At 44.1% G+C, this 27,299-nt stretch overlaps 1 pseudogene; it reads right to left on the reverse strand.

The window, feature by feature from the left end:
• The window catches only part of LOC125534692, a 78,368-nt pseudogene extending 58,780 nt beyond the window's left edge, over positions 1-19,588 (reverse strand).
• Between the last annotated feature and the right edge of the window lie 7,711 nt (positions 19,589-27,299).

Genomic DNA, 27,299 nt, shown 5'->3' on the forward strand with positions numbered 1-27,299 from the left:
GGACTTTGCATGCTTCTAGTGAACCTATTACTGAAACACCCAAGAATCCAAATGATATTACTATCTCTGATGCTGAAACACAATCTGGTAATGAACCTAAAACTAGTGATAATGTTAATGATAATGTTCATGATGATGCTCAACCTAGTAATGATAATGATATAGAAATTGAACCTGTTGTTGATCTTGATAACCCACAATCAAAGAATCAACATTATGATAAGAAAGACTTTGTTGCTAGGAAACACGGTAAGGAAAGAAAGCCTTGGGTTCAGAAACCCATGCCTTTCCTCCCAAACCATCCAAGAAGAAGGATGATGAGGATTTTGAGCGCTTTGCTGAAATGATTAGACCTATCTTTTTGCGTATGCGATTAACTGATATGCTTAAAATGAATCCTTATGCTAAGTACATGAAAAAATTGTTACAAATAAGAGAAAGATACCGGAAGCTGAAATTTCCACTATGCTTGCTAATTATACTTTTAAGGGTGGAATACCAAAGAAACTTGGAGATCCAAGAGTACCCACTATACCATGCTCCGTTAAAAGAAATTATGTTAAAACTGCTTTATGTGATCTTGGAGCTGGTGTTAGTGTTATGCCTCTCTCCTTATATTGTAGACTTGATTTGAATAAGTTGACACCTACTGAAATATCTTTGCAAATGGCTGATAAATCAACTGCTATACCTGTCGGTATTTGTGAGGATGTGCATGTTGTAGTTGCAAACGTTACTATTTTAACGGACTTTGTTATTCTTGATATTCCTGAGGACGATAGTATGTCTATTATTCTTGGAAGACCCTTTTTGAATACTTCAGGGGCTGTTATTGATTGCACTAAAGGCAATGTCACTTTTCATGTTAATGGTAAAGAGCATACGGTACACTTTCTGAGGAAACAACCTCAAGTTCATAGTATCAACTCTATTGGAAAAATTCCATCGATTATATTTGGAGGTTTTGAATTTCCTCTTCCTACTGTCAAGAAGAAATGTGATATTCTTATTATTGGGGATGTACATATCCCCGTTGAGGTAACATAGTGTTATTCGAAATTTCTTCGGTTCCATGTTATTCGGAATGAGTTCGTTAACAAGACTTGATCAACCTTGTTAGTGGATTCCTTTTGATGAGCATGAGATGGATGAAACTAGAAGGCACAACCTTCTGTACCCTACTTTTACTTTCTGTTATTTATATTAAATAAAATAAAAATAGTATTTTTCTGTCTGTTATCTGATTATCCGTGCAATATAAAAATACCCAGAAAATAAAAGTTCTCCAAATGCCCTGAAATTTAAATATGATTTTTTCTAGAATATTTGAGAATATTTGGCACTGAGAACACAGTGGGAGGAGCTGGCACCTGGCCACGAGGGTCAAGGGCGCGCCCCCTGCCTCGTGGGCCCTTGGTTGCCCTCCTCCAGTTATTCCTGCACCCACACACTTCTTCTTCCTCCCACAAACACGAATATCCAACTCAAGCACGAATTCTAGCTCATTTTGCTGCCATTTTCGAGCTCCTTGCTCAAAGCACCTCTCACAAAACTGCTTGGGGAGATTGTTCCTTGGTATGTGACTCCTCCATTGGCCCAATTAGTTTTTGTTCTAGTGCTTTATTCATTGCAAAATTTTGCTGCTTAGGTGACCATGTTCTTGAGCTTGCACGTCAAATTTATATGGTTCCAAGTAGTTTTGATGCATGATATAGGCTCTAGGCACTTGTAGGAGTAGTTGCTATCAATATTATTGAGTTTGGCTTACTTTTATTTTGAAGTTACTAAAAAATTTCAGAAATTTTTCGGAGAAAGAAATATGCTTAGGAAAATGTACCAAGGTGGTTCTTCAAGGAAGCAAGGACCCAGGCTTGCAATGCGTGATGCTGATGAAGAGCCACCAAGAGACGCTCCAGTGCGTCCTTGTGAATGGCCTTCGGAAAACTTTATGGATCGAGCGGGAATTAAGGAAGAATTTAACGCATATTTGCGTAACGCGGATCTTGTGAGCTTTGAGGAAGAGAAGTGCAGCCAGTATCACTATCTCACCAGTTCCTTTGTAAGGAGGTTTGAATTTTCATCTTCATGTAATTCTCCAACTGTCCTGTTTGATCTTTATGAAAAATCTTATACTATGGACTTAGAGGATTTTACCACTGCTTGCAAACTTCCACAATGGGGTAGTGTCAGGGAACCACGCAAATCTGAATTTAGAGATTTTCTTGCTAGTGTAACCCTACCATAGGGAGCATTCACTTTCCTGCTATACATTATTTTGCTCTCTTCATAGGTAGATGCATTAATGGTAAAGATGAAGCATGTCATATGTGTGTCCCTGACCTCGGTATTCTTAGGAGTGCTGTTTTAGGAGACAAATCCTATAATTTGGGATCCATTGTTGCACGTAGGTTGCATAATAATAGATTTAATGGAGATTTCTTCGATGGAATTTATGCAACTCCCTTAGCTGATTTTCTCGGTGTAACCATATGTGAGGATGATATTGAATTGTCTCCTGCTTACCTAGATTTTAATGCTATGGTTCACCACCAGTTTGTTGAGAGGAGTGAATCACCTCTCTAGTATCGACTAATCTTTGACAGACGGCGTGCTGTCCGTATTACTCTCCCTGCTCCTGCCTTCTTTGATTATCAAGCAAAAGGAAGATATGTTATTACCAGAGAGGAGGCAGATGAGTACGAGAGGACAGTGGAGGCCACTCGTCGCCACGCTGCAGCTCAGGAGGCGATAGCCGCTGCATCTCAGTACAACCCCAACTATTATTATGGATATCCGCCAGGCCAACCGTGGCCATAGACCAACTTAGGCCAAAAGCCTAAGCTTGGGGGAGTACGTATTTCTCACCGACATTACATTTATGTTCACACACTCATTGCTAGATGTCGGTGCTCATACTTTTTCATTGTATCATCCATGCTAGTTTATTTCCCTTTTTATGCTTTCTTCTTGTGTGTTTAATAAACCTTAAGAAAAACCAAAAAAAATAGTTGTAACTTTTAGTTAGTTTACTTTCCATGCTTGTAGTAGTAATTAAAAAGAAAACCCAAAAAGATTTCCTGTTCTTCTTTTGCTTGTTGGGAGCTTTCCCGTGTAAATAGTTTTATTTCTTTTCTTTTCTTTGGGGGTCGATAGGAGAAGACCATGATTAAATTGTTGAAGTGGCTCTTATATGCATAATTGTTGATCTGACAAAAGAGCCCATATTGCCTTGTCTTCTCTTGTTTATTGAATGCTCGCAGATTCCAGCTTAGTCCAATGCACATGCACTTTTATTACTATTCACATCGTTCGGTTGTGCAAGTGAAAGGCAATTATGACGATATATGATGGACTGACTGAGATGAGAAAAGCTGGTATGAACTCGACATCTTTTGCTTTTGTAAATATGATTAGTTCATCGTTCCTGATTCAGCCTATTATGAATAAACATGTTTGCAATGACAACTAGAGATCATAGTTTCTTGTGCCATGCTTGATTAGCTAGGAGCTTATAATGGTTTACCTTGCGTGCCAACATGCTATTAAAATGGTTGTGATGTGGTATGATAGGGTGATATCCTCCTTTGAATGATTTAAGTGACTTGACTTGGCACATGTTCACACATGTAGTTGAAACAAAATCAACATAGCCTTCACGATATTTATGTTCATGGTGGATTATATCCTACTCATGCTTGCATTCGGTGTTGATTAATTTTAATGCATGTTCATGACTGTTGTCGCTCTCTAGCTGGTCACTTCCCAGTCTTTTGCTAGCCTTCACCTGTACTAAGCGGGAATACTGCTTGTGCATCCAACTCCATAAACCCCAAAGTTATTCCATATGAGTCCACCATACCTACCTATATATGGTATCTACCTGCCATTCCAAGTAAATTTGTATGTGCCAAACTCTAAACCTTCAAATAAATATCCTGTTTTGTATGCTCGAATAGCTCATGTATCAACTAGGGTTGTCCGTATCTTCCATGTTAGGCGGGTTATTCTCAAGAGGAGTGGACTCCGCTCCTCACTCACGAGAAAGTGGCTGGTCACCGGGATGCCCAGTCCCATGCTTTATGCAAATCAAATCAAAATAATTGCAAACAAAACTCCCCCTGGGCCTCTTGTTAGTTGGAGGCACTCGTTGTTTCGAGCAAGCCATGGATTGATGCTTGTTGGTGGAGGGGGAGTATAAACTTTACCATTCTGTTTGGGAACCGCCTATAATGTGTGTAGCATGAAAGATATCGCCATCTCTTGGTTGTTATGTTGACAATGAAAGTATACCACTCAAAATATTATTCATCTCTATTTCAAAACCAAGCTCTGGCACCTCTATAAATCCATGCTTCCCTCTGCGAAGCGCCTATCTATTTACTTTCATGTTGAGTCATCATCCTCTTATTAAAAAGCACCAGTTGGAGAGCACTGCTGTCACTTGCATTCATTACTATTAGTTTACATTGAGTATGACTTGCCTGGATCTCTTTTATGATGAATTACAATGTCTAGTCAGTCCTTGATCTATAAAGGTGCTCTGGATTTATGTTTTGCAGTCTCAGAAAGGGCTAGGAGATACCATCTTGTTATATCATATTATGATTGTTTTGAGAAAGTGTTGTCATCCGAGATTTATTATTATTGCTCGCTAGTTGATTATGCCATTGATATGAGTAAACTTGAGACCTAAGCGTTATTGTGAATGTGGTTAGTCCATAATCTTTGCTGAAAACTTGAATGCTGGCTTTACATATTTACAACAACAAGAGCAAACAGAGTTTGTAAAAGTTTTTCTTTATCACTTTCAGTTTATCAACTGAATTGCTTGAGGACAAGCAAAGGTTTAAGCTTGGGGGAGTTGATACGTCTCCGTCATGTCTACTTTTCCAAACACTTTTGTCCTTGTTTTGGACTCTAACTTGCATGATTTGAATGGAACTAACCCGGACTGACGTTGTTTTCAACAGAATTGCTATGGTGTTATTTATGTGCAGAAACAAAAGTTCTCGGAATGACCTGAAACTTCACGGAACATCTATTCGGAAATAATAAAAAATCCTTGCAAAAGATGAAGACCAGGGGGCCCACCACCTGTCCACGAGGGTGGGGGCACGCCCCCCTACCTCGTGGGCCCCCTGGAGCTCCTCCGACCTCTACCCAACTCTATACATTTGCTTTCGGGGAGAAAAAAATCAAAGAGAAGAATTCATCGCGTTTTACGATACGGAGCCGCTGCCAAGCCCTAAAACCTCTCAGGAGGGCTGATCTGGAGTCCGTTCGGGGCTCTGGAGAGGGGAATCCGTCGCCATCGTCATCATCAACCATCCTCTATCACCAATTTCATGATGCTCACCGCTGTGCGTGAGTAGTTCCATCGTAGGCTTGCTGGACGGTGATGAGTTGGATGAGATCTATCATGTAATCAAGTTAGTTTTGTTAGGGTTTGATCCCTAGTATCCACTATGATCTGAGATTGATGTTGCTATGACTTTGCTATGCTTAATGCTTGTCACTAGGGCCCGAGTGCCATGATTTCAGATCTGAACCTATTATGTTTTCATCAATATATGAGAGTTCTTGATCCTATCTTGCGAGTCTATAGTCACCTATTATGTGTTATGATCCGTTAACCCCGAAGTGACAATAATCGGGATACTTACCGATGATGACCGTAGTTTGAGGAGTTCATGTATTCACTATGTGTTAATGCTTTGGTCCGGTACTCTATTAAAAGGAGGCCTTAATATCCCTTAGTTTCCGCTAGGACCCCGCTGCCACGGGAGGGTAGGACAAAAGATGGCATGCAAGTTCTTTTCCATAAGCATGTATGACTATATTCAGAATACATGCCTACATTACATTGATGAATTGCAGCTAGTTCTGTGTCACCCTAGGTTATGACTGTTACATGATGAACCGCATCCGGCATAATTCTCCATCACCGATCCATTGCCTACGAGCTTTCCATATATTTTTCTTCGCTTATTTACTTTTTCCTTGCTATTGCTATCATCACTACAAAATACCAAAAACAGTACTTTTGCTACTGTTACCTTTTGCTATGTTACCACTGCTATCATATTACTTTGCTACTAAACACTTTGCTGCAGATATTAAGTTTCCAGGTGTGGTTGAATTGACAACTCAGCTGCTAATACTTGAGAGTATTCTTTGGCTCCCCTTGTGTCGAATCAATAAATTTGGGTTGAATACTCTACCCTCGAAAACTATTGCGATCCCCTATACTTGTGGGTTATCATAGACGTATCAGCATCCCCAAGCTTAATTCCTACTCGTCCTCGAGTAGGTAAATGATAAAAACAGAATTTTTGATGTGGAATGCTACCTAACATATTTATCCATGTAATTCTCTTTATTGTGGCAAGAATATTCAGATCCATAAGATTCAAGACAAAAGTTTAATATCGACATAAAAACAATAATACTTCAAGCATACTAACTAAGCAATCATGTCTTCTCAAAATAACATGGCCAAAGAAAGCTATCCCTACAAAATCATATAGTCTGGCTATGCTCCATTTTCATCACACAAGAATGCTCTCATCATGCACAACCCCGATGACAAGCCAAGCAATTGTTTCATACTTTAGTAATCTCAAACTTTTTTCAACTTTCACGCAATACATGAGCGTGAGCCATGGATATAGCACTATGGGTGGAATAGAATATAATGAGGGGGTTATGTGGAGAAGACAAAAAGGAGAAAGTCTCACATCGACGCGGCTAATCAATGGGCTAGGGAGATGCCCATCAATTGATGTCAATGCAAGGAGTAGGGATTGCCATGCAATGGATGCACTAGAGCTATAAATGCATGAAATCTCAACAAAAGAAACTAAGTGGGTGTGCATCCAACTTGCTTGATCACGAAGAACTAGGGCACTTGAGGAGGCCCATTGTTGGAATATACAAGCCAAGTTCTATAATGAAAAATTCCCACTAGTATATGAAAGTGAAAAAACAAGAGACTCTCTATCATAAAGATCATGGTGCTACTTCGAAGCACAAGTGTGGAAAAAGGATAGTAGCATTGTCCCTTTTTTTCTTTTTTTCTTTTTTTGGGTCTTCCTTTCTTTATTTGGCCTTTCTCTTTTTGGGGGACAATGCTCTATTAATGATGATCATCACACTTCTATTTATTTACAACTCAATGATTACAACTCGATACTAGAACAGATATGACTCTATATGAATGCCTCCAGCAATGTACCGGGATAGGCAATGAATCAAGAGTGACATGTATGATAAATTATGCATGGTGGCTTTGCCACAAATACGATGTCAACTACATGATCATGCAAGGCAATATGACAATGATGAAGTGTGTCATAATAAACGGAACGGTGGAAAGTTGCATGGCAATATATCTCGGAATGGCTATGGAAATGCCATAATGGGTAGGTATGGTGGGTGTTTTGAGGAAGATATAAGGAGGTTTATGTGTGATAGAGCGTATCATATCGCAGGGTTTGGATGCACCGGCGAAGTTTGCACCAACTCTCAAGGTGAGAAAGGGCAATGCACGGTACCGAAGAGGCTAGCAACGATGGAAGGGTGGGAGTGTGTATAATCCACGGACTCAACACTAGTCATAAAGAACTCACATACTTATTGCGAAAATCTACAATTCATCAAAAACCAAGCATTGCGCGCATGCTCCTAGGAGGATAGATTGGTAGGAAAATACCATCGCTCGTCCCCGACCGCCACTCATAAGGAAGACAATCAAATAACACCTCATGTTTCAAATTTGTTACACAACGGTCACCATACGTGCATGCTACGGGACTTGCAAACTTCAACACAAGTATTTCTAAAATTCACAATTACTCAACTAGCACAACTCTAATATCACTATCTTCATATCTCAAAACAATTATCAAGCATCAAACTTCTCTTAGTATTCAATGCACTTATATGAAAGTTTTTATTATATCCCTCTTGGATGCCTATCATATTAGGACTAGTTTCATAACCAAAGCAAACTAACATGCTGTTCTAAAGACTCTCAAAATAATATAAGTGAAGCATGAGATTTCATCTATTTCTTCAAAATAAAACCACCGCCGTGCTCTAAAAAGATATAAGTGAAGCACTAGAGCAAATGACAAACTACTCCGAAAGATATAAGTGAAGAACAATGAGTAGTCGGATAATTATGCAACTATATGAATACTCTCTAACATTTAAGAATTTCAGATCTTGGTATTTTATTCAAGCAGCAAACAAAACTAAATAAAATAAAATGACGCTCCAAGCAAAACACATATCATGTGGTAAATAAAAATATAGCTCCAAGTAAAGTTACCGATGAATGAAGACGAAAGAGGGGATGCCTTCCGGGGCATCCCCAAGCTTAGGCTTTTGGTTGTCCTTGAATATTACCTTGGGGTGCCTTGGGAATCCCCAAGCTTAGGCTCTTTCCACTCCTTATTCCATAGTCCATCGAATCTTTACCCAAAACTTGAAAACTTCACAACACAAAACTTAACAGAAAACTCGCAAGCTCCGTTAGTATAAGAAAATAAATCACCACTTAGGTACTGTTGTGAACTCATTCTAAATTCATAATGGTGTAATATCTACTGTATTCCAACTTATCTATGGTTCATACCCTCCGATACTACTCATAGATTCATCAAAATAAGCAAACAACACATAGAAAACAGAATCTGTCAAAAACAGAACATTCTGTAGTAATCTGGATCAAACGTATACTTCTGGAACCCCAAAAATTCTAAAATAAATTGCTTGACGTGAGGAATTTATCTATTAATCATCTTCGAAAAGAATTAACTAAATAGCACTCTCCAATAAAAGATGGCAGCAAATCTCGTGAGTGCTAAAGTTTCTTTTTTTTACAGCATGATCACAAAGACTTTCCCCAAGTCTTCCCAAAGGTTCTACTTGGCACAAACACTAATTAAAAGCATAAAACCACATCTAAAAAGAGGCTAGATGAATTATTTATTACTAAAAAGAATCAAAAATCAAGGAACAAAAATAAAAATTGGGTTGCCTCCCAACAAGCGCCATCGTTTAACGCCCATAGCTAGGCATGATGATTTCAATGATGCTCACATAAAAGATAAGAATTGTAACATAAAGAGAGAATCATGAAGAATATGACCAGCAAATTTAAGGTCTAACCCACTTCCTATGCATGTGGATTTTGTGAGCAAACAACTTATGGGAACAAGAATCAACTTGCATTAGAAGGTAAAACAAGCATAACTTCAAGATTTTAAGCACATAGAGAGGAAACTTGATATTATTGCAATTCCTACAAGCATATATTCCTCATAAAAAATTTCAGTAGCATCATGAATGAATTCAACAATATAACTATCACATAAAGCACTCTTTTCATGATGCACAAGCATAGAATTTTTATTAATCTCCACATAAGCAAATTTCTTCTTATCAATAGTGGTGGGAGCAAACTCAACGAAATAACTATCATGTGAGGCATAATCCAATTGAAAATTAAAATCATGATGACAAGTTTCATGGATATCATTATTCTTTATAGCATACAAGTCATCACAATAATCATCATAGATAGCAACTTTGTTCTCATAATCAATTGGAACCTCTTCCGAAATAGTGGATTCATCACTAAATAAAGTCATGACCTCTCCAAATCCACTTTCATCAATATAATCATCATAAATAGGAGGCATGCTTTCATCATAATAAATTTTCTCATCAAAACTTGGGGGACAAAAAATATCATCTTCATCAAACATAGCTTCCCCAAGCTTGTGGCTTTGCATATCATTAGCATCATGGATATTCAAGGAATTCGTACTAACAACATTGCAATCATGCTCATCATTCAAATATATAGTGACAAACATTCTAATGCATTCTTCTTCTAGTACTTGAGCACAATTTTCCTTTCCATCATTCTCACGAAAAATATTAAAAAGATGAAGCGTATGAGGGAAACTCAATTCCATTTTTTTGTAGTTTTCTTTTATAGACTAAACTAGTGATAAAACAAGAAACTAAAGGATTTGATTGCAAGATCTAAAGATATATCTTCAAGCGCTAACCTCCCCGGAAACGGCGCCAGAAATGAGCTTGATGTCTACTACACAACCTTCTTCTTGTAGACGTTGTTGGGCCTCCAAGTGCAGAGGTTTATAGGACAGTAGCAAATTTCCCTCAAGTGGATGACCTAAGGTTTATCAATCCGTGGGAGGCGTAGGATGAAGATGGTCTCTCTCAAGCAACCCTGCAACCAAATAACAAAGAGTCTCTTGCGTCCCCAACACACCCAATACAATGGTAAATTGTACTAGTTCGGCGAAGAGATGGTGATACAAGTGCAATATGGATAATAGATAATGGTTTTTGTAATCTGAAAATATAAAAACAGCAAGGTAACTAATGATAAAAGTGAGCGTAAACGGTATTGCAATGCATTGAAACAAGGCCTAGGGTTCATACTTTCACTAGTGCAAGTTCTCTCAACAATAATAACATAATTGGATCATATAACTATCCCTCGACATGCAACAAAGAGTCACTCCAAAGTCATTAATAGCAGAGAACAAACGAAGAGATTATGGTAGGGTACGAAACCACCTCAAAGTTATCCTTTCTGATCGATCTATTCAAGAGTCCGTAGTAAAATAACATGAAGCTATTCTTTCCGTTCAATCTATCCTAGAGTTCATACTAGAATAACACCTTAAGACACAAATCAACCAAAACCCTAATGTCACCTCAAGTATCCATGGGTATGATTATACGATATGCATCACACAATCTCAGATTCATCTATTCAACCAACACAAAGTACTTCAAAGAGTGCCCCAAAGATTCTACCGAAGAGTCAAGACGAAAACGTGTGCCAACCCCTATGCATAGGTTCATGGGCGGAACCCGCAAGTTGATCACCAAAACATACATCAAGTGCATCAATAGAATACCCCATTGTCACCACGGGTATCCCACGCAAGACATACATCAAGTGTTCTCAAATCCTTAAAGACTCAATCCGATAAGATAACTTCAAAGGGAAAACTCAATCCATTACAAGAGAGTAGAGGGGGAGAAACATCATAAGATCCAACTATAATAGCAAAGCTCGCGATATATCAAGATCGTACCACCTCAAGAACACAAGAGAGAGAGATCAAACACATAGCTATTGGTACATACCCTCAGCCCCGAGGGTGAACTACTCCCTCCTCGTCATGGAGAGCGCCGGGATGATGAAGATGGCCACCAGGGAGGGATTCCCCCTTCCGGCAGGGTGCCGAAACATGTCAAGATTGGTTTTCGGTGGCTACGGAGGCTTCTGGCGGCGGAACTCCCGATCTATTGTGCTCCCCAATGGTTTTACGGTATATTGGTGTTGGGGAACGTAGCAGAAATTCAAAAATTTCCTACGTGTCACCAAGATCTATCTATGGAGAAACCAGCAACGAGGGGAAGGAGAGTGCATCTACATACCCTTGTAGATCGCTAAGCGGAAGCGTTCAAGTGAATAGGGTTGATGGAGTCGTACTCGTCGTGATCCAAATCACCGATGACCAAGTGCCGAACGGATGGCACCTCCGCGTTCAACACACGTACAGCCCGACGATGTCACCCACGCCTTGATACAGCAAGGAGAGAGGGAGAGGTTGAGGAAGACTCCATCCAGCAGCAGCACAACGGCGTGGTGGTGATGGAGGAGCATGGCAATCCTGCAGGGCTTCGGCAAGCACCACGGGAGAGGAGAAGTACTTGGGAGAGGGGAGAGGGCTGCACCAGAACATTGGTATGGCTGCCCTCCCACCCCCCACATATATATAGGGGCAAGGGAGAGGGGGGGAGGCACAGCCTTGGCCCTTCCTCCAAGGAAGGGTGCGGCTAGGAGGAGTCCCTCCTCCCCAAGGCACCTCGGAGGTGCCTTCCCCTTTTAGGACTCTTCCTTTCCTTATCCCTTGGCGCATGGGCCTCTTGGGGCTGGTGCCCTTGGCCCATATAGGCCAAGGTGCACACCCCTACAGCCCATGTGCCCCCCCGGGGCAGGTGGCCCCACCCGGTGGACCCCCGGGACCCTTCCGGTGGTCCCGGTACAATACCGGTGACCCCGAAACTTGTCCGGTGACCAAAACAGGACTTCCCATATATAAATCTTTACCTCCGGACCATTCCGGAACTCCTCGTGACGTCCGAGATATCATCCGGGACTCCTAACAACATTCGGTAACCACATACAAGCTTCCTTTATAACCCTAGCGTCATCGAACCTTAAGTGTGTAGACCCTACGGGTTCGGGAGACATGCAGACATGACCGAGACATTCTCCGGTCAATAACCAACAGCGGGATCTGGATACCCATGTTGGCTCCCACATGTTCCACGATGATCTCATTGGATGAACCACGATGTCAAGGACTTAATCAATCCCGTATACAATTCCCTTTGTCTATCGATACGATACTTGCCCGAGATTCGATCGTCGGTATCCCGATACCTTGTTCAATCTCGTTACCGGCAAGTCTCTTTACTCGTTCCGTAACACATCATCCCGTGATCAACTCCTTGATCACATTGTGCACATTATGATGATGTCCTACCGAGTGGGCCCAGAGATACCTCTCCGTCACACGGAGTGACAAATCCCAGTCTCGATTCGTGCCAACCCAACAGACACTTTCGGAGATACCCGTAGTGCACCTTTATAGTCACCCAGTTACGTTGTGACATTTGGCACACCCAAAGCACTCCTACGGTATCCGGGAGTTGCACAATCTCATGGTCTAAGGAAATTATACTTGACATTGGAAAAGCTTTAGCATACGAACTACACGATCTAGTGCTATGCTTAGGATTGGGTCTTGTCCATCACATCATTCTCCTAATGATGTGATCCCGTTATCAACGACATCCAATGTCCATGGTCAGGAAACCGTAACCATCTATTGATCAACGAGCCAGTCAACTAGAGGCTTACTAGGGACATGGTGTTGTCTATGTATCCACACATGTATCTGAGTTTCCTATCAATACAATTCTAGCATGGATAATAAACGATTATCATGAACAAGGAAATATAATAATAATCAATTTATTATTGCCTCTAGGGCATATTTCCAACAATTGGTATATATAGGAGGAAGAAATACATCAGGGGAGCCACGAGGGGCCCACGAGGGTGGAGGGCGCGCCCCCCCTGCCTCGTGCTTTCCTCGTTGCTTCCCTTACGTACACCCCAAGTCTTCTAGATTGCTTTCGTTCCAAAAATAACTCTCCCGAAGGTTTCATTCCGTTTGGACTCCGTTTGATATTCCTTTTCTGCGAAACACTGAAACAAGGGAAAAAACAAAAACTGGCACTAGGCTCTGGGTTAATAGGTTAGTCCCAAAAATCATATAAAATACCATATAAATGCATATAAAACATCCAGAGTTGATAATATAATAGCATGGAACAATCAAAAATTATAGGAGACATATCAATGTTCCAAGAGCTGAAATTGGTATTTCAGGCTCATGCCCGTGTTGAGAGGTTTGAGACCTCTGACAAGATTTTTGCCTACAAGATGGAGGAGAATAGCTCAGCCAGTGAGCATGTGCTTAGAATGTCTGGGTACTTCAACCACTTGAATCAAGTGGGAGTTAATCTTCCAGATGAGAGAGTGATTGACAAAAGTTCTACAGTCACTATCACCAAGCTACTAGAGTTTCCTGATGAACTATAACATGCAAGGGAAGATGATCCCGGAGCAGTTCATCGTGCTTAAGGCTGTAAAGGTAGAAATCAAGAAGGAGCATCAATTGTTGATGGTTAACAAGACCACTAGTTTCAAAGAAGGGCAAGGGCAAGAAGGGAAGCTTCATGAATGGCAAGCCAGTTGCTGCTCCAGTGAAGAAACCCAAGAACCCAAACCCGAGACGAAGTGCTTCTATTAGGGGAACGGTCACTGGTAGCGGAACTGCCTCAAATACTTGGTAGATAAGAAGGCTGGCAACTTCAACGAAAGTATATTTGATATATGTGTTATTGATGTGTACCTTACTAGTACTCCTAGTAGCACGTGGGTATTAGATATCGGTTCAGTTGCTAATATTGGTAACTCGAAACAAAAGCTACGGAATAAACGGAGACTAGCTAAAGGGCGAGATGACGATGTGTGTTGGAAGTGTTTCCAAGGATGATATGATCACCATCGCACGCTCCCTCTACCTTTGGGATTAGTGTTGAAACCAGATAAATGTTGTTTGCATTGGTGTCTATGTTGAGCATGAACATGATTAGATCATGTTTATTGCAATACGGTTATTCATTTAGTCAGAGAATAATGGTTATTCTGTTTACATGAATAATACCTTCTATGGTCATCTACCCAATGTGAATGGTTTATTAGATCTCGATCGTAGTGATACACATGTTCATAACATTGATGCCAAAAGATGTAGAGTTGATAATGATAGTACCACTTTCTTGTGGCACTGCCGCTTAGGTCATATCGGTGTAAAGCGCATGAAGAACCTCCATGCCGATGGATTTTTGAAGTCACTTGATTTTGAATCACTTGACACATGTGAACCATGCCTCGTTGGCAAGATGACTAAAACCCCGTTTTCTTTGTAACAATGGAACGGGCAAGTGACTTGTTGGAAATCATACATGTTGATGTGTGTGGTCCGATGAGTGTTGACGCGCGTTGTGGATATCGTTATTTTCTCACCTTCGCCGATGAATTGAGTAGATATGGGTATATTTACTTAATGAAGCATAAGTCTGAAACGTTTGAAAAGTTCAAGCAATTTCGGAGTGAAGTTGAGAATCATCGTAACAAGAAGATCAAGTTCCTACGATTTGATCAAGGGGAGAGTATCTGAGTTATGAGTTTGGCAATCACTAAAGACAAGGTGGAATCATTTCACAGTTGACGCCACCTGGAACACCATAGCGTAATGGTGTGTCTGAACGTCGTAATCGCACCCTATTGGATATGGTGCGATCTCTGATGTCTCTTACCGATCTACCGCTATCATTTTGGGGTTATGCATTAGAGACAATTACATTCACTTTAAATAGGGCACCATCTAAGTCCGTGGAGACGACACCGTATGAACTATGGTTTGGCAAGAAACCTAAGTTGTTTTTTCTTAAGGTTTGGGGCTACGATGCTTATGTTGATAGGCTTCGGCCAGAAAAGCTCGAACCCAAAGCGGAAAATTGTGTCTTCATAGAATACCCAAACAAGACGATTGGGTATACCTTCTATCTCAGATCTGAGGGCAAAGTGTTTGTCGCTATGAACAGATCCTTTCTCAAGAAAGAGTTTCCCTCGAAAGAATTGAGTGGGAGGAAGATAGAACTTGATGAGGTTGTTGAACCTTTACTTCAACCAGAGAGTAGCGCAGCACAGAAAGATTTTTCTGTGGCACCTACCTCGGTTGAAGAGAAAGCTAATGATGATGATCATGGAGCATCAGATCAAGTTACTATCAAACCTCGTAGATCGACAAGGGTGTGTACAACTTCTGAGTGGTAACCCTGTCTTAAAGGTCATGTTGTTGGACAAAGATGAACCTATGAGCTATGAAGAAGCGATGGTGGGCCCGGATTCCAACAAATGGCTAGGAGCCATGAAATCTGAGATAGGATCCATGTATGAGAACAAAGTATGGACTTTGGTGGACTTGTCCGATGATGGGCAAGCCATTTAGAATAAATGGATCTTTAATAAGAAGTGATTGTAGTACTCAGACATTCTGAGCACATGCTCACTAGATGAGCTATTCTCCTCCATCTTGTAGGCAAAGTACTTGTCAAAGGTCTCATACCTTTCGACATAGGCATGAGTCTGAAATACTAATTTCAATTCTTGGAACATCTCATATGCTCCGTGGCATTCAAAAGATTTTTGAAGTCCTAGTTCTAAGCCGTAAAGTATGGTGCACTAAACTATTAAGTAGTTATCATACCGAGCTTTTTCAAACGCTCATAACGTCTGCATTTGCTCCTGCAATAGTTATTTCACCTAGCGGGGCATCAAGGACATAATTCTTCTGTGCAGCAACGAGGATAATCCTCAGATCATGGATCCAATCCGCATCATTGCTACTATCATCTTTCAACATAGTTTTCTCTAGGAACATATCATAAATAAAACGGGGAAGCTATACGCGAGCAATTGATCTACAACATAGATATGCAAATACTATCAGGACTAAGTTCATGATAACTTTAAGTTCAATTAATCATATTACTTAAGAACTCCCACATAGATAGACATCCCTCTAACCATCTAAGTGATCATGTAATCCATATCAACTAAACCATGTCCGATCATCACATGAGATGGAGTAGTTTTCAATGGTGAACATCATTATGTTGATCATATCTACTATATGATTCACGCTCGACCTTTCGGTCTCAGTGTTCCGAGGCCATATCTGCATATGCTAGGCTCGTCAAGTTTAACCCGAGTATTCTGCATGTGCAAAACTGGTTTGCACCCGTTGTATGTGAACGTAGAGCTTATCACACCCGATCATCACGTGGTTTCTCAGCATGAAGAACTGCCGCTACGGTGCATACTCAGGGAGAACACTTATACCTTGAAATTTAGTGAGAGATCATCATATAATGCTACCACCGAACTAAGCAAAATAAGATGCATAAAGGATAAACATCATATGCAATCAAAATATGTGACATGATATGGCCATCATCATCTTGTGCCTTTGATCTCCATCTCCAAAGTGCCGGCATGATCTCCATCGTCACCGGCATGGCACCATGATCTCCATCATCTTGATCTCTATCAATGTGTTGTCACATGGTCATCTCGCCAACTATTGCTTTTGCAACTATTGCTATCGCGTAGCGATAAAGTAAAACAATCGTATGGCGCTTGCATCTTATGCAATGAAGAGACAACCATAAAGGCTTCTGCCAGTTGTCGATAACTTTAACAAAACATGATCACCTCATACAACAATTTATATCTCATCACGTCTTAACCATATCACATCACAACATGCCCTGCAAAAACAAGTTAGACGTCCTCTACTTTGTTGTTGCAAGTTTTACGTGGCTGCTACGGGCTTCTAGCAAGAACCGTCCTTACCTACGCATCAAAAACCACAGCGCGGTATAGTGATTGCTTTTTGATCTTCAGAAAGAACCCTGTTCATTGAATCCGATTCAACTAAAGTTGGAGAAACTGACACCCACCAGCCACCTGTGTGCGAAGCACGTCGGTAGAACCAGTCTCGCGTAAGCGTACGCGTAATGTCGGTCTGAGCCGCTTCATCCAACAATACTGCTGAATCAAGAATCAACTAGTGACGGCAAGCAATATGTATATACCCATGCCCACAACTCCTTTGTGTTCTACTCATGCATATAACATCTACGCATAGACCTCACTCGGATGCCACTGTTGGGGAACGCGGTAATTTAAAAAAAATTCATGCACACACGCAAGATCATGGTGATGCACAACAACGAGAGGGAAGAGTGTTGTCTACGTACCCTTGTAGACCGTAAGCGAAGCGTTATGACAACGCGGTTGATGTAGTCGTACGTCTTTGCGATCGACTGATCCTAGTACCAAAGGTACGGCACCTCCGCAATCTGCACACGTTTGGCTCGGTGACGTCCCACGAACTCACGATCCAGCAGAGTGTCGAGGGAGAGCTTCGTCAGCACGACGGCGTGATGACAGTGATGATGATGCTACCGGAACAGGGCTTCGCCTAAGCACCACTACGATATGACCGAGGTGGATTATGGTGGAGGGGGGCACCGCACATGGCTAAAAGATCAATGATCAACTTGTGTGTCCATGGGGTGCCCCATTCCCCCGTATATAAAGGATTGGAGGAGGGGAGGGGTAGGCCCTCTCTATGGTGCGCCCTAGGGGAGTCCTACTCCCACCGGGAGTAGGATTCCCCCTCCCCCTTCCCTAGTTAGAGTAGGAGAGGAAGGGAAGGAGGAGTAGGAGAGAAGGAAAGGGGGGGCGCCCCCCCCCCAAACCTATTCCAATTCGGCCTCCTGCCCAAGGGGGCGCACCAGCCCCTTGTGGGCTGGTGTGCTTCCTTCTTATGGCTCATAAGGCCCATAACTTCTCCCGGGGGGTTCCGGTAACCTCCTGGTACTCCGGAAAAATGTCCGAACCACTCGGAACCATTCCGATGTCCAAACATAGGCTTTCAATATATCGATCTTTATGTCTCGACCATTTCAAGACTCCTCGTCATGCCCGTGATCACATCGGGGACTCCGAAGACATGACTGAGACTCACTTCTGGTCAATAACCAATAGCGGAACCTGGATGCTCATATTGGTTCCTACATATTCTACGAAGATCTTTATCGGCCAAACCGCATAACAACATACGTTGTTCCCTTTGTCATCGGTATGTTACTTGCCCGAGATTCGATCGTCGGTATCTCAATACCTAGTTCAATCTCGTTACCGGCAAGTCTCTTTACTAGTTTCATAATGCATCATCCCGCAACTAACTCATTAGTCACAATACTTGCAACGCTTATAGTGATGTGCATTACCGAGAGGGCCTAGAGATACCTCTCCGATACTTGGAGTGACAAATCCTAATCTCGATCTATGTCAACTCAACAAACACCATTGGAGACACCTGTAGAGCACCTTTATAATCACTCAGTTACGTTGTGACGTTTGGTAGCACGCAAAGTATTCCTCCGGTATTCAGGAGTTACATGATCTCATAGTCATAGGAACATGTATAAGTTATGGAGAAAGCAATAGCAACAAACTAAACGATCATCGTGCTAAGCTAACGGAATGGGTCAAGTCAATCACATCATTCTCTAATGATGTGATCTCGTTAATCAAATGACAATTCATGTCTATGGTTAGGAAACATAACCATCATTGATTCAACGAGCTAGTCAAGTAGAAGCAAACTAGTGACACTCTGTTTGTCTATGTATTCACACATGTACTAAGTTTCCGGTTAATACAATTCTAGCATGAATAATAAACATTTATCATGATATAAGGAAATATAAATAACAACTTTACTATTGCCTCTAGGGCATATTTCCTTCATCCCGTGCCTGGCCGGTGCACCAGATGGACGTCTCCAATGCCTTCCTCCATGGTCATCTTGAGGAGCAGGTATATTGCCAGCAGCATACGGGGTTCGTCGACGACACCTGTCTGGAGCATGTTTGCCTGCTTGCTCGCTCCTTGTACGGGCTCAGGCAGGCTCCCCGCGCTTGGTACCAACGCATTGCAGCGTTTCTTCATCAGCTCGGCTTCCACTCCGCCCGCTCCGATGCTTCGATGTTCATTTACCAACACGGGGATGCTACCGCCTACTTACTGCTCTATGTCGATGATATCATCATGACAACTTGATATAGTGTTCTTCTTCGATAGCTTACCAATCGTCTTCACGCTGAATTTGCCATTAAGGACCTGGGTCCTCTGCACTATTTCCTCGGCATCGAGGTTGTTCGACGTGCAGATGGCTTCTTTCTTCATCAGCAAAAGTATGCTCATGAGCTTCTTGATCGCGATGGGATGCTTAATTGCAAACCCGCGTCTACTCATGTCGACACGAAGGCCAAGCTCTCTGCCACTGACGGCTCACCTGCTCCGGACGCTTCGCTTTATCGGTCTATTGTGGGCGCCCTTCAGTATCTCACTCTGACACGACCGGAGCTCCAGTACGTCATTCAGCAGGTCTGCTTACACATGCATGCTCCTCATGATGCTGGGTACTCCATTACATCCGCGGCACCTTGGATCTCAGATTGTCTCTTCATGCCTCTCCGGCTCTGGACATCACTACTTACTCGGATGCTGATTGGGCCGGCTGCCCTAACACGCGACGTTCCACTTTGGGCTATTGTGTTTACCTTGGACCGTCGTTGATCTCTTGGTCGTCTAAGCAGCAGCCCACTGTTTCTCGCTCCAGTGCTGAAGCCGAGTATCGAGCAGTAGCTAATGTTGTTGCAGAGTGCTCCTGGCTTCGTCAGCTTCTTCATGAGCTCTCTTGTCCTATCGCCAAGGCCAAGATTGTTTACTGCGACAACGTCTCCGCTGTTTACCTCTCCGCCAACCCAGTTCATCACCGCCGCACCAAACATATTGAGCTCGATATTCATTTTGTTCGGGAACAGGTGGCTCTTGGACACATCCGGGTTCTCCATGTCCCTACTTCCCAACAGTTTGCGGACATCATGACCAAAGGGTTGCCTATGGCGTCTTTCGAGGATTTTCGCTCCAGTCTCTGCGTCGGTCATCCCGATGCTTCGACTGCGGGGGGTGTTGAGATATGTATATTGAAGGAAATATGCCCTAGAGGCAATAATAAAGTTATTATTTATTTCCTTATATCATGATAAATGTTTATTATTCATGCTAGAATTGTATTAACCGGAAACATGATACATGTGTGAATACATAAACAAACAGAGTGTCACTAGTATGCCTCTACTTGACTAGCTCGTTGATCAAAGATGGTTATGTTTCCTAACCATAGACATGAGTTGTCATTTGATTAACGGGATCACATCATTAGGAGAATGATGTGATTGACATGACCCATTCCGTTAGCTTAGCACTTGATCGTTTAGTTTGTTGCTATTGCTTTCTTCATGACTTATACATGTTCCTATGACTATGAGATTATGCAAATCCCGTTTACCGGAGGAACACTTTGTGTGCTGCCAAATGTCACAACGTAACTGGGTGATTATAAAGGTGCTCTACAGGTGTCTCCAAAGGTACTTGTTGGGTTGGTGTATTTCGAGATTAGGATTTGTCACTCCGATTGTCGGAAAGGTATCTCTGGGCCCACTCGATAATGCACATCACTTAAGCCTTGCCAGCATTGCAACTAATGAGTTAGTTGCGGGATAATGTATTATGAAACGAGTAAAGAGACTTGCCGGTAACGAGATTGAACTAGGTATTGAGATACCGACGATCAAATCTTGGGCTAGTAACATACCGATGACAAAGGGAACAACGTATGTTGTTATGCGGTCTGACCGATAAAGATCTTCGCAGAATATGTGGGAGCCAATATGAGCATCCAGGTTCCGCTATTGGTTATTGACCTGAGACATGTCTCAGTCATGTCTACATAGTTCTCGAACCCGTAGGGTCCGCACGCTTAAAGTTTCAATGGCAGTTATATGAGTTTTGATGTAACGAAGGTTGTTAGGAGTCCCGGATGTGATCACGGACATAACGAGGAGTCTCGAAATGGTCAAGACATGAAGATTGATATATTGGAAGCTTATATTTGGATATTGGAAGTGTTCCGGGTGAAATCGGGATTTTACCGGAGTACCGGAGGGTTACCGGAACCCCCCGGGGGATTAATGGGCCATAGTGGGCCTTAGTGAGAGAGGAGAGGCGGCCAAGGCAGAGCTGCGCGCCCCTCTCCCCTAGTCCGAATAGGACAAGGAGAGGGGGGCGGCGCCCCCCCCCCCTCTTTCCTTCCTCTCTTCCTTCTCTTTCCCCCCTTCTCCTAATCCAACAAGGAAAGGGAGGGAGTCCTACTCCTCCTGGCGCGCCTCCTCCCTGGCCGGCCACCTCTCCCTCCCTTGCTCCTTTATATACGGGGGAAAGGGGGCACCCTAGAGACACAACAATTGATTTGATCTTTTAGTCATGTGCGGTGCCTCCTTCCATCATAGTCCACCTCGATAATGCTGTAGCGGTGCTTAGTTGAAGCCCTACGTCGGTAGAGCATCATCATCGTCACCACGCCATCGTGCTGACGAAACTCTCCCTCAACACTCGGCTGGATCGGAGTTCGAGGGACGTCATCGGGCTGAACGTGTGTTGAACTCGGAGGTGCCGTGCGTTCGGTACTTGATCAGTCGGATCGTGAAGACGTATGACTACATCAACCGCGTTGTGCTAACTCTTCCGCTTTCGGTCTACGAGGGTACGTGGACAACACTCTCCCCTCTCGTTGCTATGCATCACCATGATCTTGCGTGTGTGTAGGATTTTTTTTGAAATTACTACATTCCCCAACATATATTGCATGTATATTTCTTGTATCACAAGCCGTCCTCCTTCTTGTATAGTTGAGGACGTGGCTACCTTTGTACCTATATATATACGTGCATATGCACCCGATCAATATATTATGAGTTGCACCAATCCTCTTTTTTAGAAAAGGAGGAAGACCCCCGGCCTCTGCATCTGGACGATGCATACAGCCATTTTATTAATTATTAACACAAGATCTTACAAAGTCATACAACAGTAAGACTAAGCCACCATCTAAGCAACATCTGTTGCTACTCCTATCCAGTTGATGAAGGGGTGCTGATAGTCTGGGCCTAATACCAAACAGACCTCGCAGCCAAACCTAACATCTAAGACCCGAGGTCCCAATCAAGACGCCTGCCGGGTATGGGCACCCACCAGTCCGGCGTGCTCCTCAACCAGGACGCCTACTGGGTATGTGGCCGCCGCAGCCACCTGCCACCAATCCATCTTCAGAGCTGTACTGCTGCATCTACCTTGCCTGGTCTAGCTGCCACGGACGCCACCATGACGCCAGACAGCGTCACCCTCCTACGCGAGTCCATCTCCGCGCATCGGGCGTCGAGTCTCCACTGCGCCACGCCGTTGAGATCCGCTGTCATCAATGGGCAAGATAAATCACCGCTCCTCCTCTTGTCCCCTCCAACCAGCACTTGCTCCAAAACGATGCCCCTGGGAGGGAGAACGACACCGAAGGCGCTGTTATCGTCCGATCCGGTAGACCCAGATCTAGGGTTTCCCCCGGAACTTCCCGATCAGGTTGACGTGACCTGCAACGACGATGCCTCAAGAAGGGAACGATGTCCGAGACGCCGCCATCGTCCGCCAAGACCGCAGTCAGGTGCGATTTTCACCGGAAGCCACGTTGTGCCGATACCGTGGCTGGCTAGAACCGAGCGAAACCTCGCCATGAAGACGTATGGTGCCGTCGGAAAGCCGGTTGAGGCCCTCCGGCCCCATCACGCGCCGCCGGCCGGCCATAGCCGAACCACGACGGATCTGGCCGGGACGCCAGATCCATGGCCACGCCCATCGCATAGCGAAGAATCCTACCGGAGGACCTCGCCAGCCCTGGGTTCGCCGGCCGCCGCCGCACAACCAGGACGCCGTCGTGGCTGCCGCGCGAAGACCCCGCACGAGGCGTCCCAGCCGCCTGATGGAAGATCCGTCGCTTCCCTCCTGCCCTAGCCCTTTAGGCGTCGGGCGCCGCCACCACCGCGGCCAGTGCCGGCGGCAGCGATCTGCCTCGCGGGAAGGCTGGCGGCGCGAGGAATTAGGTCCCCCTGGCGTCGCCCTGGGTGGCGGCGCGAGGGGGTCGCGAGAGGGAGGGGGTTGCACCAATCCTCTAATCCTCTACAGTATATGATTTATAATCCGTCTCCTACCTTATTTCTAGGAGAGTCTTCTTGCCCTCCACTAATTCTCTCTCTATACCTTCTAACACTAACAACACAAGATTCGTGTGCATATATACGCATTTCTCAGGCTGGAAAATGCAGACCCGTGAGTCCCTTTCGTTATCTGAAAACCTCATATTTTTGTTGGGAGCAGAAAGAGACGGCTGCTGCCTGTATAGATCACCATCACGGGTAGTGGCCGATCCACACGCATTTTCATTGTGCACATCATACTGCAGGACCAGGATGGTTTAGCTTCAGCATGGGCGCCGTATGCCGGTGCTCCTGCCGGAGTATATCCGGCGAGTCATATCTGAAGTGACATGCATGCAAGGGCGTGCCTGTGTCCCTGTGCTGGGGGTGACGTGTCGGCATCATGTTAAAACACACCGAAACGTGGAAATTCCTATTGGGGTCTCGAGATCACATGGTCAATGTGTTTTTTGAAAATATCCATTCACCTAAAATTCGGTATGTGCGTACATTATACTTTGTTCTGCGGAAAGGGCCAAGGGCCACGTGTTAAATAGCACACATACCCTTGCAAGAACACTCATATAGAAATCGGAAAATGCATCCAAATCATGAGGGTGTCGAAGTCTTCTTACCCCTGCATTCGCTGGCGACGCATCGTGAGAAAAGCTCGGTACCCCCTTCGGGCCTCCGTTTTAATTAGTGAAGTAAATTTCTTGAAACCCCATGAGCTTACACAAGCAGCGGCAGGGAAACTCATCAATGTAGATCAGAAGATGTGGCGGCCATGATTTGCATAGAAAATCGCAGACCCAGGGAAGAAACCACCGGGAAGGGAATGTGTAACGCCCCAGGTCCGGCCAGGCGGACCTAGGGAATGCAACTCCCCGAAATTAGCCAACCTTCCTTGGTTCGGACTAGAGCCGGAGGACCAATACTCACGCCGCCCAATCTGCTCCTTAAGATGGCTCCATCGAGAGAAACTTGCAGAGGAAAAACCCCAACCCAGAGAACCGGATCTGGAGACACAACACTCTCCACACGGCTCCCGACGATGCGAAGAAGCGCCATCAAAACGAGTATAAGACCGGGGGCTAATGCACACCAGTTTGATTTATTCAGGTCATATGGAGAAGATTTCTCGATCCTCGGGTTAGCCATTTTTTCCGACCTAAGTCTCGGGGGCTACGACACTACGCGTGTTTCTATTAAGTCCCAAATTAAAATGATGCACAACATGGTTTGTACCAAACCAAACTACTCTCGAGCATTGACGCCACATAACCTCCTCACGGTAGTAGAGCTGAACTAAACGATCATTGATTTAAGATCTTGGCATGTGATGATCCAACCCTTTTCAGTAAGTTTTTCAATGTCTCCATTTCAGATTTGAGTCTTTTTTTTTCCTGTCAAACACTGCTGGAATACTTATGATTCCACTTGTCAAGATGACCCGTGAGCCCTTGCATTTTTTTGTGTAACTGTTGTCGCGCAAGGAGGCGAAGATGTCAACCCAGAATGAACAATATTCTGAAGCTTCAAATGAGATCCCACATCACCTAATACCGTGTTGCTACTGACAATCAGCCCCATCTGCAACACGCAGCATAATGGGCACCCGTAAGATGGCTCGGAGAAGTAAGAGGGAACTGAGTGTTCCATTACACCAATCCCAAAGCTCTATCGAGCCAAACTCTGTGTATGATCCTCCAGCGCCCCCCCCCCCTTTCTAAAACCAAAAGTGACCATGATACCAAAGTTCAACCAGGCCGCAAACATCAACACAATCACAAAAACCTTGGACCTAGCCTTGACTCATGTGTCCAAAACCCTCCTGTTCATTGGTCCACAAGATCTTGTTAAAGTCTCCAATGCATAAACATGAAAGATCACCTTCATCAGCAATACTTTTGAGGACGTCCCAAAGTCTTCTATATATCTTGAGTTTGAGCTTCCCCATAGATAAACATATGAGTCTCCATGGGTATCCACGACCCTCATTAACTGAAAGATCAACATGGTAACCAAGAACTTGCATATTTATACCATTACTAGCACAAATGCCCGTGCGTTGCTACGGGTTGAACTTTGTTATTTGACTCTGATGTCCTTAACTCTCATGGCAACTATCGACCAGCACCTTCTACATGGCTACAATCGGTGTGGGTAGCCAACGTGGCTACTACCGACCAGACGTCTGCAGCCGTCATCCTGAAAATTGACACAAACCTGTCAAGCTTCAACTTTTTGTTTAATCTAGCACAAAAAAGTTGAAAAGTGACCAATTAAATTATATTATTATTTATACTAAATCAGAATCACTAATTAATCGTCTAATACACACAAGGGAACCATTCTTAGCAGTTTGCAATCCAGGCCCGCTTTCAACTTGGAGTTCAACTCGGTGACTGAAGTGATACTTCCCATGCTAAATACAGTCACCAGCTTTGTCAGAATGCTTGCACACAGCACACTCTCCAGGAAGAAGTTTTGGACATCCCTTGAAAGCCATAGAAGATCATCAGGTTGATGTGTAACTGCACACATCAATGTTACTGATATCATGCCAGAACTTGTTGAGATTTCCAGTGTGCTCATAAGTCCCGTTTGACTACAGATTGGTTAAATCAGTAAGAACTTCAGGTTACCTCAAAGAAAAAGTACATAGTTTGGCTCCAGATGGAAGCATTAGCACTATGTAATGTCTCGACTTATGTTGGGAAAACATCTAGAACACGCAAACTGAGCAGCAGGCTACCGAATTCTGGAGCCACAAGGATGGGGACAGAGAACCTCGACTCAGAAGTGATGGATCCATGTAGGCGCAGTATGCTCCCCGGTGTTCTTCAGATGCACAACACGTACGCCGATTGCATGACCACCGCCGCATGAGCTCCACAGCTTCATCGATCTGGAGCGTGAGGACACGGCCCTGGTCCATGGCTCCTGGATCTTGACATTTGTTGAATCTGGCATAACACGAGACTTCCATCCATCCAAGAAACTAAGCCACCACAACTGCACACATCAGCCATAAGATCCGACTGAACATTACGCCTAAACAAGAGACAAGGATAGTCCACGGGGAGCAAAGACTGAAGTGATGCCTAAACAGAACAATTTTGCAGCTCTGAACATTGTGTGGAAGTGGCAACAACTCAACAGTAAAAACACAGTCAATCAGCACACATCTGTGGCCGCGGCGCTACGTCCGTGAGAGAGTAAGCAGCCTGCCCAGGTAGATAGAATATGTGGCGCAGGAGCACATGTTGGGGCAGTTGTGGAGCACCCGGGTTGCAAAGAGGAATTGGGTCAGCGAACGGAGAAGCTCAGCTTCTGCACGGAGGAGCAGCATTGCCGTCAGGTGGCAGGGAATCGAGGTAGGCATGAGCCCCCTCTTGCACCGAGATCGAGGTCCCAAGCATGCCGCAACCAGATTGAGGCACACCATCCCGACCCCCGGCCGGCCCAGCCCGAGCCTCGGCCCCGCCTGCGCCGAGATTGACGCCCGAAGCACGCCCTGACTAGATCGAGGGACTTTATATGTGGGAATGGTGTGGATTCAACTTGATAATCGGCGAGAAGGGGCGGGGCATAGAGCACGGCGGCCGCGCCCAGAGCCTCCGCGTTCGTGTTGCTGTAACACTGGTCGGATTCGACGCGCGTTGATTCTAACGCTGCCCTGCATCCCGCGCGTCCTCCTCCTCCTCCTGGGTGTTGCCCATGGCGGCTAGGAGCATGTTGAACAACCCGTCGTGGTCGGCAGCGCGCGCTCGAGCCGGCCGATGCGGGCCCGGAGCGCGGTGACCCGGGCCTCGCCGTTGGCGAACCGCGCGCGGAGGACTCGGTCGGCGCGAGAAGGAGGGCGCGGAGGAGAG

The sequence above is a fragment of the Triticum urartu genome, chromosome 2 (genome assembly GCF_003073215.2).
Source record: "Triticum urartu cultivar G1812 chromosome 2, Tu2.1, whole genome shotgun sequence".
Lineage (NCBI taxonomy): Eukaryota > Viridiplantae > Streptophyta > Magnoliopsida > Poales > Poaceae > Triticum > Triticum urartu.